This window comes from Antechinus flavipes, chromosome 4, assembly GCF_016432865.1.
Source record: "Antechinus flavipes isolate AdamAnt ecotype Samford, QLD, Australia chromosome 4, AdamAnt_v2, whole genome shotgun sequence".
Taxonomy (NCBI): Eukaryota; Metazoa; Chordata; class Mammalia; order Dasyuromorphia; family Dasyuridae; genus Antechinus; species Antechinus flavipes.
Genome location: NC_067401.1, coordinates 417,341,244 through 417,355,961, shown reverse-complemented (window position 1 = coordinate 417,355,961; position 14,718 = coordinate 417,341,244). Strand labels below are relative to the sequence as shown.

General features: G+C 31.9%; 1 protein-coding gene across 4 annotated transcripts in view; it reads left to right on the top strand.

Moving 5' to 3' along the window:
- Positions 1–14,718, top strand: part of RASAL2 (RAS protein activator like 2) — a 328,025-nt gene that overhangs the window by 177,065 nt on the left and 136,242 nt on the right. The gene's annotated exons all lie outside the window — the stretch shown is intronic.

Genomic DNA, 14,718 nt, shown 5'->3' with positions numbered 1-14,718 from the left:
TGTCACTGTGTTGTCTTAATAGTTTTGTCTTGCAGTACAGTTTAGTTTTCTTTTATGAATTCTGTTACTGTGCCATTTGGAACATATAAGTTCATTATTGGTATTGAGTTGTTTTTGCTTTGATTATAATGATTATAATACCTGGTTGTTTGTTTATTCAAGTGATGCATAGTAAATTTTATTGAAGGGTCTCATTTTTATTTCGTGGGTGTTTTTGGTTTGTAAATGTGTTTCTAGTAAGCAGCAGATAGTGGGATTTTGTTTTCTTATTTTATTGGATTTTTTAAATCTTATTGCATTTAATGTTATAATAGCTTTATATTTTCCTCCATTTGTATATTTACCATTTTTTCCTCAATTAGAATTTTTTTGTTCTTATTTCTCATTGAAGTCAGTTCTTTGACCCTACAATTATTTTTTTCTTAATCTGTTTTAAAGCAGTCTTTTTCCTATAGGCTTTCTTGGCCCCAACATCAATATGCCTCCTCTTTTCCTTTCTTAGACCTTTTACTTTAATGTTTTGATTTCTTTTTTCTTTCTTCATTTTAATTAATAATCTAATTCTTCTGATCTTTTTCCCCTTTTTTTTCCCCTCTTCTCAGTTAAATGGTTTATTCCAAAAACCCTCCTCATTTTATGTCCTTTCCTATAATTTCTTTTTTTGTTGTTGTAATTTTTTTCTTCTGTTTTTTCCCCCCTGAGGATTTTTTTTACTTTTCCAATTTTTCCCTTCTCAGTGAAATGATTTATTCAAAATTCTTTCTCCATCTCCTACATTCCTCTCCAACTTCTTTTGTTAGCTTTTTTTCTTTTTTTCCTGTGTCTTTTTCTAAGAAGGATTTCTTTACTTTCATTCAATTGTAATGAATTACCTTCATTAATCCCCTCTCTGTATATTCTGACTTTTATTCTTTAATTTGGAGTGTGATTAAATATTCCTTCTTTAAGCCTCCCTGTTCTTCCTAGAATTTAGCTTTAGGAATATCAAGTTTGAGTACCCTCTTCTCCCCGTTTCTATCTTTTGCCTTTATAGATCTTGCCCCTTTCTTTCTGTTGTACTTTACTCTCAGAAGTACTCCTTTATGAAGGAAATAATGCAACTAGAATCATTGCCTAATGACACTAGCGGCAGAAATTTCCTTATATCTCAAATCCTGTGGTTCAGTTCTACTTCTGCCCTCCCCATGATTATTTTCTTTGCAGTTTATTATGTAATCGATTCCCTTGATCCAAATGTTGGTTCTCGCCTCAACTTTCTGGATATCCATGTACCCCTAAAAGTGTACCAACTCCTTCAATATTAGACTTATTGTAAGGTCCTCATTTCCCTTTATAGAATATAACTTCTCCAATGGGAATATTCTTTTTTTTTTTTTTTTTTTTTTTTTTTTGCTGAGGCAATTGGAGTTAAGTGACTTGCCCATGGTCACACAGCTAGGAAGTGGTAAGTGTCAGGTCCTCCTGACTTCAGGGCTGGTGCTCTATCCATTGTACCACCTAGTTGCCCCTGGGAATATTCTTTAATGGGACTCAACTCCCACTGAGTGGCAGACCTCCACCCTTCATTCTCTCATTTTTTTTTCCTTGCTTTTTTCCACCTCTTTATGCTCCTTTCATTCTTTCTTTTGCTGAGAGACTACAAGAGTTATCTTTTATTTTTTAACCATGAACTTACTGATTGTTGCAGTAAGATGCTTGAAGAAGAGCATAATGGGTGTTGTGACAGTTTCTTTAGCAGAAAGGAAATCTCTTAGTGGGTCCTACAGCATATGCCTCTGCTTTTATTTGTCCTTTTGGAAGATAGAGACTGTTAGGTCTTTACCTACTGTTAGGGTTAGGCTGTTAAGAGAGGGTCCTATAGATTAGCATTCTCAACTGTTGGCTCATAAACAGTTACCTTGTTAAGACTCATTACTTTCCTCTGGATTCAGCTGTAATTTCTCTGCCTGTGACTTATAATCCTTCCTTTGGAATCTTTTGATTATTAATTGTGACTGAAGAAAATGTCTAATCCTTGATTTTATTAGTCATATGACACAAGAATGGTGTATCTCTTCATAAAAAAGAAAATAGATGTTCCTGGTATATAATAGTTGATATTCATGAAGCTGTTTAATTCCTTTATTAAGATCTTCAGAATTCCCTTTGAAACAGGATTGTTTTTACTTCTGTCTTTAAAAGTGGAACTCTGCCAAAAAGTATTTTTATTATTGAAGAAATAACATTAAAATTACCATGAAAGAGTAATCTATTCTTGTTAATTTAGAATTTGGGTTTACTTAGAGTCATCTCAAAGATCACGTGTATCATTCTCCCATCTTCTATTGCTCTTCATTTATACTGTACATATCCTGAAAAATCATAGTTATATGCGTGTTGTCTCTACCATTAAAAAATAAGATCCTTAAGAGAATTGTCCATATTTTTGCCTAGACCTGATGTGTTGTTTAGTTGTTCAATCATCTCCTACTCTTCATGACCCTGTGGTCACAAGACATGCCAATACCATTCATGGCATTGATATGGCAAAAATATTGGAGTGATTTGCCATTTCCTTCTCCATTAAGATTAAGGCAAAAATTGTTTAAGTGACTTGTCCTTAGGGGCACATGTCTGAGGTCAGATTTGAACTCTGTCCACTGACCCATCTAACTGACCTTACACATAGTAAGCATTTAATTCCATGCTTTCTAACTAATTGATTGATAGTAAAAATAAAGTGAAACATTCTGGTTTGTAATCAGATGAAAAGCTTTTGTGAATTTTAAAACACTTTCTAAATGTTAGCTATTGTTGTTAATAATGAAAATGGTTGATATTGCACTTTTTTATCTTAAGTTTTTTGGAAACCTGAATAATCAGTAAAATATTTTTTTAATTTCCTTATAATTTTAACTATATACATAACTATGACAGGGAATAAAAATAGTATATAATAATGGCAATAAACTCTATCTAAACCAGAAACACATCCTATTTTAAAGAGCTGTCCCAACTAATACTTCCCTAGTGGGAAAGAATTTGTTTTTCACCTGACTTCACTAGTCATTTTAATATATCATCTTGACAAACAAATGATCATTGCTACATATGCATTTTAAAAGAGGAAACCTATCAGTCAGATGGTTTCACTATCAAAAAATAAGAAACAATATTTTATTCTCCCTATGCTAGCCAATGCTTGTGTGATAACTTTTTTTTTCTTTTTAATGGATCCTCACACCAAGTTTATTTGGTATATATGGGACCAGTGATCCAAAACAAAGATCTTCCTCGTACAAAGAGTAACCATTCTACAATCTAAGCTTGAGAGAGTTCTGGTCAACATGGTATTTTGTCATAGTAAAAGACATTATGTAATTCCATTATTTCAATTCAAATGTTTTTAGCTTTGTTAATGATCGAATTGTTATTTTATCATCTTTCTAAAATATTAAGGAAAAATTAAAAGAATTTTTATTTCAGCCTATCTTTAGGGCCAACGACAAGTCAAAGAAGTCTAAAACAACATTTTAAGAAATCATAAATGAGAACTTCCCAGATTTCTTATGCCAAAAAGACAAAATAGAAATAGAATCTACAGGAAAGGGGCCCACATATGCAAAAAATATTTGTGGCAGCCCTTTTTGTAGTGGCAAAAAACTGCAAAACTGATGGATGCCATCAGTTGGAGAATGGCTGATTAACTTATTGTATATGAATGTTATTCCTATAATATAGGAATATTATTGTTCTATAAGAAATGATCAGGAGGAGGATTTTAGAGAAGCCTGGAGAGACTTACATGAACTTATGCTAAGTGAAATGAGCAGAACCAGGAGATCATTGTACACGGCAACAGCAAGATTATGTGATGATTAATTTTGATGGACGTGGCTCTTTCCAATAATGAGATGATTCAGGCCAGTTCCAATGATCTTGTGGTGAAGAGAGACATCAACACCCAGAGAGAGGACGACAGGAACTGAATATGGATCACAACATAACAGTGACTCACTCTTTTTGTTATTCGCTTGCATTTTGTTTTCTTATTCATTTACTTTCTTTTTTTAAATATAACTTCTCTTGTGCAGCAAGAGAATTGTATAAATATGTTTATATATATAAATATTGGATTTAACATATATTTTACATATATTGAATTGCTTGCCATCTAGGGAAAGAGGTGGAGGGAAGGAGGAGAAAATCTGAAACACAAAGCTATGCAAGAATCAATGTTGTCAATTATCTGTGCATATGTTTTGAAAATAAAAAGCTTTATAAAAAAATAAAGAAATAGAATCCACTTGCTACTTCCTAGGGAAAAAAAACTCAAAATGAAAACTTTTATAGACATTAGAGATAAAATTTAGAACTTACAGGTCAAAGAAAAAAATTGTGCAGGCATCCAGAAAGAATTCAAATACCAAAAAGCCAAAGTCAGAATTTGACAGCCACCTCTATAAAAGAGCAGAGAACTTGGAATGCTATATTCTGGAAGACAAAGAGTGTAGGCTTATATCCAAGAATACTTTACCCAGCAAAACTGAGTATAATCCTACTCAGATTATAGTAGAACTTTATCAAAATACAGGGTTTTTAAGCATTCTTGATAGGAACAAAGATCTCTAGAAACTGAAATTCAAACACAGAAATCAAGAGAAACAAAATGATAAAAATGAATGAACAATAAAAAGGAACTAAATAAGGATAAACTGTTTGTATTCTAATATAGGGAGGAGTTACATATGCTCCCTCTGAACTCTGTTATTATTGAGATCAATAGAGGACGTCTACTCTAACAGACAACCTGGAAGTAGTTCTATTATATACTGGTGATTTTAAAAGAAGATTGAAATGCTAAAGAAAGAATAATATACTGAGGGCAGGGAAGAAAGGAGAATAAGGTTAGGAAAATTATCTTTCATAATTGGAAGTAGAAGTTGATACTAAGAAGGAGGAAGGTTTCAAGGGAGGAACTGACTTTTGAACCTTACTGCCACTTTTAACTGCAGGAAAGATAGACAGATACTGTTGGAACAGAAATAAATTTCCCCTTATAGGAAAATAGGATGAAAAGGAAAAAAGAACAGATTAAGGGAAAACCTAGCTCTAAGCAAAATATAATCAAACTAAGGATCTACCAAAAAAAATTCCCCCCAAATAACTGGAAACTAAGGGGAAACCCATTAATTGGGGAATGGCTGAACAAGTTATGATTTTTAAGCATGTTGGAATAATATTGTGATATAAGAAATAATGAAGGGCTAGTTTCAGAGAACCCTGGGAAAACATGTATGAATTGATACAGATGTTTAACTTGCATAGAACCAGAACTACTTATCAATGACAACAATATATTGTAAAGACAAAAAACTATGATTAGTGTAATGACCAGCTATGCTTCCAGGGGACTTATGATGAAACATGCTTCCTATTTAATAGAAAGACAAAGTACTTAGTGCAGAATGAGATGTGCATATGTGTGAGTGCACGTGCATGTGTATGGCATGACCAATAAGGAAATTCATTTTTCTTGATTATGCATGTTTTTAACTGAATTTGGTCCTCCTTTTTAAAATGGGGGAGGGAATGACATGGAAGAGAGAGGACAGATTTTTTACTAATTGAAAAAATAATAATTGTTTTTAAAAGGTATCACCTAGAGGGTAATGGAAAGGTAATTAAAGAAAGTGCTCAGGATACTATACCTCATTTCTCTCCAGTCTACACTCTAAACTTTCTCTGCTATTCTTTGCTTATTCCTTTCTTCCATTTTATTTTCCTTTTAAGTATTATTTGCCCCAACTAGTTCCTATCTTTTTTTCTACTTGTATGTGTAATCCCAGTGCTTTGCCCAGTGCCTCATTTATAATCAGTGTTTAATAAAAGCTAGTTGACTAACTGCATAATGGATATGAGGAAGCTCTACTGTGTGATAAAAAATTAAAAATAACTAACATTTATATGGTGCTCTCAGGTTTTCAGAGCACTTTATAGACATCTCATTTAATCTTCACCATCACTCTGTGAGCTCACTTCTGTTATTTACATCCTTATTTTTCAGTTGAGGAAACCATAAGGAAGAGAAATTAAGTAACCTGCCCAAAAATTTTATGTCTGCATCATGTCTAGGATAGGATTCTAATTCTTGATTTCCTGATTGCAAGTCCACATAATCAATAAGGATTTTCTGAAAAACAGATTTAAAGGATGTTATTAAGGAATCATTTGGAAATAAAAGATGTTGGTCTAGTCCCATGAATTAGAAAATGGGAGATGATAGGTCTATACATTGCCTTCTTTTATCAGTTTTCCCTTTTATCAACCCTCCTTCCTCATATTTCTCTTATTCCCTTCTCCTCATACTTTCCTTTTGGGTAAGATAGGTTGTATATATTGTATTTCCCCTTTTGAACCAATTTAGATGTGAGTTAGGTTTAAACATTACCTGCTCCATTCTCTACCATTTTTCCCTACAGTGTAAAAATTCTTTGGATATCTCTTTTTTGTAAAATCATTGTCCCCAAACTACTTCTCTCTTTCTCCTTATCCCGTTGTACCCCTCTTTCTCACTTTTCTGCTTTTTTTTACATCATCCCAGCATAATCAACTTACAAGCTCTTTCTATGTGTTATCCTTCCAACTGCCAATTTAAACCAACCAAATTAAACAATTTAATACTGAGTTCCTTAAGATTTTTCTTTCTTGTTTACTTTTTTTATGCTTCTCTCTAACCTTGTGTTTTAAATTCAGATTTTTCTATTCAGCTCTGATCTTGTCATCAGTAATGCTTGAAAGTCCTCTACTTCACTAAATTTAATTTTTTCCCCTGAAAGTGTATAGTCAGTTTTGTTGTGTAGATGCTTCTTGGTTGCAGTCCTTGGTCTTTTGCCTTCTGGAATATCATATTCCAAGCCCTCTGCTCCTGTAAGGTGGTAGCTGATAAATCTTGTGTGATCCTGGTTGTGGATCCATGGTATTTAAATGGTTTCTTTCTAGCTCTTTAAAGTATTTTCTCTTTGACCTGGGGAATTCATAAAATTGCCCATACTATTCATGGAAGTCTTTATTTTGGATCTATTTCAGTTGGTGATTGATATATTCTTTCAATATCTATTTTACCCTCTGGTTCAAGAATTTGTAGTCAATTTCTTTTTTAATTTCTTGAAATGTAGTATCTAGGCTCTTTCTTTTAACGTGGCTGACAGGTAGTCCAATAATTCTTAAATTATTTCTCCTAAATCTATTTTCCAGGGCAGTTTTTTTTTCCAATGAGATACATTCCACTTTTTTTCTTATTATTTTTAATTCTTTTGTCTTTCATTGATATCTTACAATGTTTCTTGATATCTTACAGAATCATTAGCTTCCATTTGCCCAATTCTAATTTTTAATGAATTATTTTTTCTCAGAGAGCTTTTTCCTATTTAGCTTATTCTGCTTTTTAAGAAGCTATTTTTTAGTGAGTTTTTAATACTTCTTTTCCATTTTGCCAAATCTATCTTTTGTTATTTTCTTCAGTTTTTTTTGTATTCTTTTACTAGTTATTATCTTTCTTTGTTTTCATTTCTTTGCATAACTTTTTTTTCTACCACTTTTTCTTTTACTCATTTTCCCTTTAGCTAAATTGGAATATTAGAATGCTGCTGTACTATTTTAAAAAATATTATATTATTCTGGTGCCTTAGCCAGTAGTGTTTTTATTGACGTTGAAAGTCAGATATCCTTGCTGTTTCCTTTATAGCACTTAGATTACTGTTAGAAATGGAAAACAGAAACATTAAAGGAACAACTTAAGAATGAATAATAATCTTTGCATCTTAGTTGGAGCCTTTTCCTTTATCATGGATAATCATTATATCCCCTTCAAAAAAGTTCTTTTCCAAAATGAAATTAGAGAAAGAATAAATAGCATTGTGCAGCAGGTATTATCAAGAATTTTCAATTACATAATTTAATTAAATCTGTTAATGTTGTTTCTAAATTTAAAAAAACATTTTGGGTGAGGGTATATAATTGACCAAACTAAAGAGGGTATAATTGAGGTTGAATATAGCTGAGAATTATGGAAAATCTGACATTACACCCTAATGGCTCTTCTAAATTTTTTGCTACTTCACAGAAAAAATTAAAATACTTTTTTATAGTATTTTATTTTTTCAAATACTTGTAAAGATAGTTTTCAACATTCATTTTTGTAAAACTTTGTGTTTCAAAATTTTCTCCCTCTATTCCTTATTTCCCTTCTCTCAAGACAGTAAGCAATCTGATATATTTTAATATGTGCAATCCTTTTAAACATATTTTCATATTTTCATTTTGTGCAAGAAAAATCAAACTGTAAGAAAAAGAAAAACACGAGAAAGAAAAAAAAAACATGCAAACAAACAAAAGGTGAAAATACTATTCTTTGATCCATATTCAGTCTCCATAGTTCTCTCTCTGAATATGATGGGCATTACATATATGTTTTTTTTAAAGAGTAAGTTTCAATCTCTGTGTAATGTGACTTTTACAGACATTGTAGATTCCTTTTTGGCTAGTAGCCGAGACAGAAATCAAGTTACTAAAAGTGGTTAGACTTTAAAAAAAAAAAAAGGTCATGAGCAAATACATTTAGTAGTGAAGTATCAGTTAGTGATTTCTGAGCAATGTCTAAATTTTTCTTGAAAACCAGAGAATGAAGTAGAATAAAAGGGATGTTAGTGGGTCTTAGTCTATGCTTCCAATTTTGCAATCATGTAATAGAAAGAAAAGAGTATTTGGAGTTCGAGTACTTGGGGTTGAATCTTGCCTTGGACAAGTTCTTTAATTTCTCATCTGTAAAATGAAGCAGTTGAATTAGATGACCTATAAAAGTTCCTTCTAGATCCAAATATTATTAAAGAGTAACTTTAAATCTATCATAAGAAAGGAATAAAGATAAGAATATCTTTTGTTTGGAACACTCAGATAATTTATAAAATAAATCTGATATGAGAGAAAGTAGAAAAGACTCAGAAATGTGTAGACGGCATTAAGATGATAAAAAGAAAAAATTGGAGAACAAAAACAGAGAAATTAAATATTAGATATCTCCATCTCCCTGCCTCTTTTTTAGTCTATAGAAGCAGAGAAATATTTAAAATATTTTAGTTAGTTTCCATGTTTTTAGTTTAATTTGGAAAGGCCTTTGATAATTGAATACCAAAACAAAACAAAAAACCTTGAGCTCTATATTACCTTAGAAGATTTTTAGAATATGATTTTGAGCTGAGAAAGATCATCAAGTTTAATCTCCTTGTTTTTCATTTAAAGAAACTGAGGCACAGAGAGATTAAAAGGCTTATGTGGGGTCCCCTAGTGTCTGAGACAGGATTCAAATGCAATTCTTTCTGACTTCAAGTTCAGCACCCTACTTTTTATGCAATCTGACTGCCTATAAAATTCTTGATTCATATTTTGTCTTGTTTGATATATTTCTCATCTCTATATTTAGAGTATAGCTAATTCCTTTTTAAAATATTGCTATGACCTAATTTTGCATGATATATAATGAATATAAGTGGAGTATTTCTTGTATCATGTTTGTTTTCTTGAGAATTTGGAATAGGAAAAATATGTCACAGCTTTCTCAATTTGGATTCTCACTCACCTGTTGTGATAAATTGGGAAATACATTTGACTCAGATAAGTGGAACAAGATTAGTTAAACATTGCTTCATTAAAGTAACTTTTCTTGTACTACAAGTTTGTGTAAACTTTTCTAAAGCTTTTCATCCTTATGTTTAAACAAAAGGACTGCTAAAACATATTCTAGTATTGTAAGTGGTGCTCAGGATTTATCCTCAGAATAGCTTTTTTGGCAAAAAAAAAAAAAAAAAAGAATTTTTAAAAATCCTTTAGCATTCTACTTTCAAGTGATTTTTATAAAATCCAGTTTTTCTAGAGAAGCTTTGTCTTTTTTGGCTATTATAATATCATATATTGTGAATTATTCCATTTGCTTCCTGTAAATGTATTCCTCTTAAAGTTTAGTGTGTATATTTTAGTAGGTAATGATAGTATCATAGATCTTAGAGCTAGAAGGTATCTCAGAAGCCAACTAATCCAACCCACTCATTTTATAGATGAGGCAAGTGAGGCCTAAGGAACTTAAATAACCTGCCCCAAAGTTATACTCCCAGCTACTTGTAAAATATCTTTTCCCTATATAAACTAGAACAACAGGACTTTTCTATTATTTTATTATTTTTTCATAATACTGCCTAGAAACTTATGGGGGTATAAAATTTTAGAACCAGAAAGATCCTTAGGAATCAGCTTATGCAATTTCTTTTGATAAATGAAGAAACTGAATTTTAGAGAAGATCAACTGACTGATCCAATGCCATAGTATTAAGCATGTATATTAACTATTAGTAGCAGGACCTCTTGTCTAGCTTAGCATCCTTTTTAAGAACACTATTCTTATCTTTGTTTTGACTCAGAGTATTTTTTTATCCATTTTTTTATTCTGTCTTGTAGAATTTAGGGTAGTAAAAAAGACTAAAATATACATGGCATAGATACATGACATTTTGAAGCTTAGTTTTGACACATGATGCAAAACTTAAGTGTCTATGAAAATTGACTCCCTCATATGGTATAATTGCCAGAAATAATTAAGCACAACAGCATAAAAAATTGATTCTATATGAAGATATGTGCAATCTTGTATTTTAACAGTAGCTGATTGTTAAGAGAAAGAGTGGAGGTGTCAGTCAAAAAGTATTTATTAAGCATCAAATATGTTTCAGACTCTATGCTAAGAGCTATTGAAACCGAAAATGGCAAAAAAAAAAAAAAAAAAAAAGTCTCTGTTCTCAAGGATTCACAGTCTAATGGAAGAGATTATATGGAAACAACCATGTACAATCAAGATGAGTATGTATGTGTAAAATATGATAATTTGAAGTTAATCTCAAAGAGAGACACTAAAGTGGGACTTTAGCTAAAACTAAACTTATGTGTGACTTTGAACAAATCACTTGAAGTTATTTGCCTCGGTTCTCTCATATGTAAAATGAGTTAGAGAAGGAAATAATAATTTCAAGCAAAAGCATAAATAGGGTCAAGAAGAATGAGACATGACTAGAAAAGGACTTGAACAACAATAATGAAAACACAGATCTATCAGGAAATGAAGTGTCTTGTACCGATCAATGTCACTAAATTGCACATTGTGTATGGGATAGGAAATGGGGTAAGGTATATATTAGAATTGTAAAAAGGGGCCAGGTTATAGAGATCTTTATTAAAAACAAAAATACAACAAAACAAAAAACCAAACCCAGAGGATTATATATTTGATCCCAGAGAGACTGGGGAGCCATTGGAGTTGATTGAATCAGTTTGGTAGCTGAGTGGAAAATGGATTGTAGCGGGGAGACACTTGTCACAGAGAGACAAATCCACAGACTCAGGATTCAAAGTTTGAGACTGCACCAGAGAGGTGACAGTAACAGAAAGAAGGGAAGTTGTACAAAAAGTATTAAAAGATATAGTAATGACAACTAATTTGACATGGGGGAATGAAAGAGAATGAAGAATTGGAAATGGCATAGGGTGTAGCCTAGATAAGAAGGGTAATAGTAATACAGTAATGGGATATCCGTGAGAGGGGAAACTTGAGAGAAAGGAGAAGTTGGTTTGTTCACGTTCAGTTTAAGATGTCTACCAGACTAGAGGTAGTCAGGAGAGGATTTAAGGATGGACAAATTGATCTGAAAATCATTTCCTTGGAAGTGATAGTTGAGGATCACCAAGGGAAATAGTATAAAGAGAGAGAAGAGGAACCAGAAAAGCCCATATGTGCTTTATAAGTTATTACCACGTATGTATAATTTTCATATTATATATTATAATTTGCATTTGTAATATAATATGTATATTGTATTATGTTCTCTATTATATTGTATTAGGCTCTCCTTTGTTTACTCTTCAGCACTTTTTACAAGTCACTGTATTTTTTTGAATTTCTCATATTTGTCATTCTTTACAGTACAGTAATATTCCATTATATGCATATAGCAATGTTTGTCTAGCCATTTCCCGACTCATCAGGCAAATACTTGTTTCCACCATTTTGATATTATTAAAAGTCTTGAATATTGGAAGCACTGAGTAAATGTTTATTGTGTTGAATTAGTTGTGCTTCAATTTGAAGTCTGTTTGAAGTGAATCACAAAATCCTTTCAGTCTCTTCCTACCTCAGTTTGTTTTATGAGCTCCCCAAGTACCCAGGACCATTTATAGGAAATACTAAATATCATTTTAGCATATTTCAGCATGCAAGGTGGCAAGTCCTAAAACCAAGACACTGGTTTATTAGCATGCCAATTTCATACTGCATTGTTATCAGCTGACTTCTAAGCTCTTCAGTAATCCTTCCTCGATACCATTTGATTGGATCAGACCAGAAGGTTGGGGCTCACTTATCGACAGAACCTTTCTAAAGTGATATTTAGTTTTACAGCTGTTTGGAAGGTATAACAAAATGTTCTTGTGAGCTGCTGTCTAGTACAACTGACTGAGGAATGATCATTTCACAGAAACGTGCAATTTGTGTCCTTCCTTCAGGTCACTTGGCAGAAGAAGATAGAACATTTAAAAGGTAGAGGATTAGAGTGGAGGATTTATAGTTTCTTATTGGTAATATTCTTTGTAACTGCAACAACGGAAGCTAGTTAGTGCACCTGCAGTATTTTTAAGAGGGGATAGTTTGTGACAAACATGTCACAGAAAGTTATTTTCAGTGGTCATGGATAGTAGTCTTCACTGTGGAGTGAGTATATGAAATTTCCTGAGAAAGGAGTCAAAGTTTTTATTTTAAAAGGCAGAGAATGAGGTGGGGGGGAGAAAAACATCTTGTAAAATCAGAGAAAGTGATGGTTTATGGGACCTGGTCTAAGAAGGAATCTGCAATGCACCAACCTATGTTGAGATTATATATTCATTCTCCTTCTCCCCCCACTAAAAAAGAAAAAATTTACTAAGGAAAAAGAAGTGAATCCTTTTTTTTTTTTTTTTTAAGAGAAGAATGTTATGTTTTACTAGGGCTGAATATTGAAAATCTTTTTCTTTATTTCTCCTTCTCAGACTTGGCTTTTATGCTCTTTTCCTTCGTATGAATCTCTGATAACAGAATAGTAGGAAATTCAGCAGACAGTTCTAGGTAGGTATTCATAAACTAAGAGTTCTGTGCATTCATACAATACCCTTACAAAAACAACTTTTCAAAATAGTTACCTATTTTATTTTCAGTCGATGAAAATGATATATTGTTTTAGTCAATGGGCTTGTTTGGCTTGAATTTTTTAAAAAACAGGAAATTTGAAATTTTTCTGTGAGTTAGGACTTCTTGATTTTTTTTTTGAAGCTTCTGGTATTTGTAAAATATATAATTTCATATTTGTGTATCACTCAACTTCTACAAGCATTTATTTAGTGCCAACTATGTGTAAGTAGCACAATTCGAAGTCTGTTTTACAGTCATAGGGTCTTAATAAATTTGGGGGGGTTTTCTCAATTTAACATTCATGAAAAATATGCCATATATGTATGAAATATATAAACAGATAAAATGATATCAATCATAGCACATACAAATTAAAAATAAGAGTATTGTTTTATCTTTGGAGGAGAATAGATTGTGAGAATGCCTATGAAGTGGGAAGAGCTGAAAGCACAGAGTATACCTGAGTATGCTTCAATCAAATGAGTACCTATTTGACATTGTAACTATATTTAATATTCTTTGCTAAGACAGCTCCAAACTAAATATTTTCCTCTTTTAAATTTATGAGACAAAGGAAAAAACCTCATTTTACTCTTAACTTGTGGTAAAAGTATACTTAAACATGCAGTGCCATCTTATCAATAACTTATTCTAAATTCTCTTTTATTTCCTATGATCAATATAAATAGATATAACTAGATTTTTCTATTTTATATAGCTGTCATTGATGTTTTATTGTGCATCTCTTTCCTTTGCATTATTTTGTATTTCATATATTTTTATAATCCTAAGTTTTCATTTTTACAACTTTTGGCCATTTTTCTATTACAAATAAGTTAGCTATAAACATCTTTGTCTAAATATAGTTCTCTCAGATCTAACTTAGTTTCAATTGATCAATGATGCACAGAAGCAGCTACACCCAAAGAAAGAACCCTGGGAAATGAATGTAAACTATTTGCATTTTTGTTTTTCTTCCCGGGTTATTTTTACCTTCTGAATCCAATTCTCCCTGTGCAACAAGAGAACTGTTTAGTTCTACATACATATATTATATCTAGGATATACTATGACATATTTAACATGTATAGGACTGCTTGCCATCTGGGGGAGGGGGTGAAGGGAGGGAGGGGAAAAGTTGGAACAGAAGTGAATAGAAGGGATAATGTTGTAAAAAATTACCCAGGCATGAGTTCTGTCAATAAAAAGTTATAATTATTAAAAAAAAAAAGTTTAAATAAATAAATATAGTTCTCTCTTTTTTTTCAATTTTTAAATTACTTCCTAGAGGAGTTTGTGCGGAAAATTTTTCCCATTAGTTGCATATAATGTGTTAAAAGTAACTAACCAGTATTATGACTTGTGTCTGTATTGTCTAGATAATTTGACTATTCTGCAGTACTGTTCTGGTCAAATATTTGCCATAGATTAAACTGTTTACTTGGAGCCTAGCTTTTCTTAGAAACTTTAGTACCTGG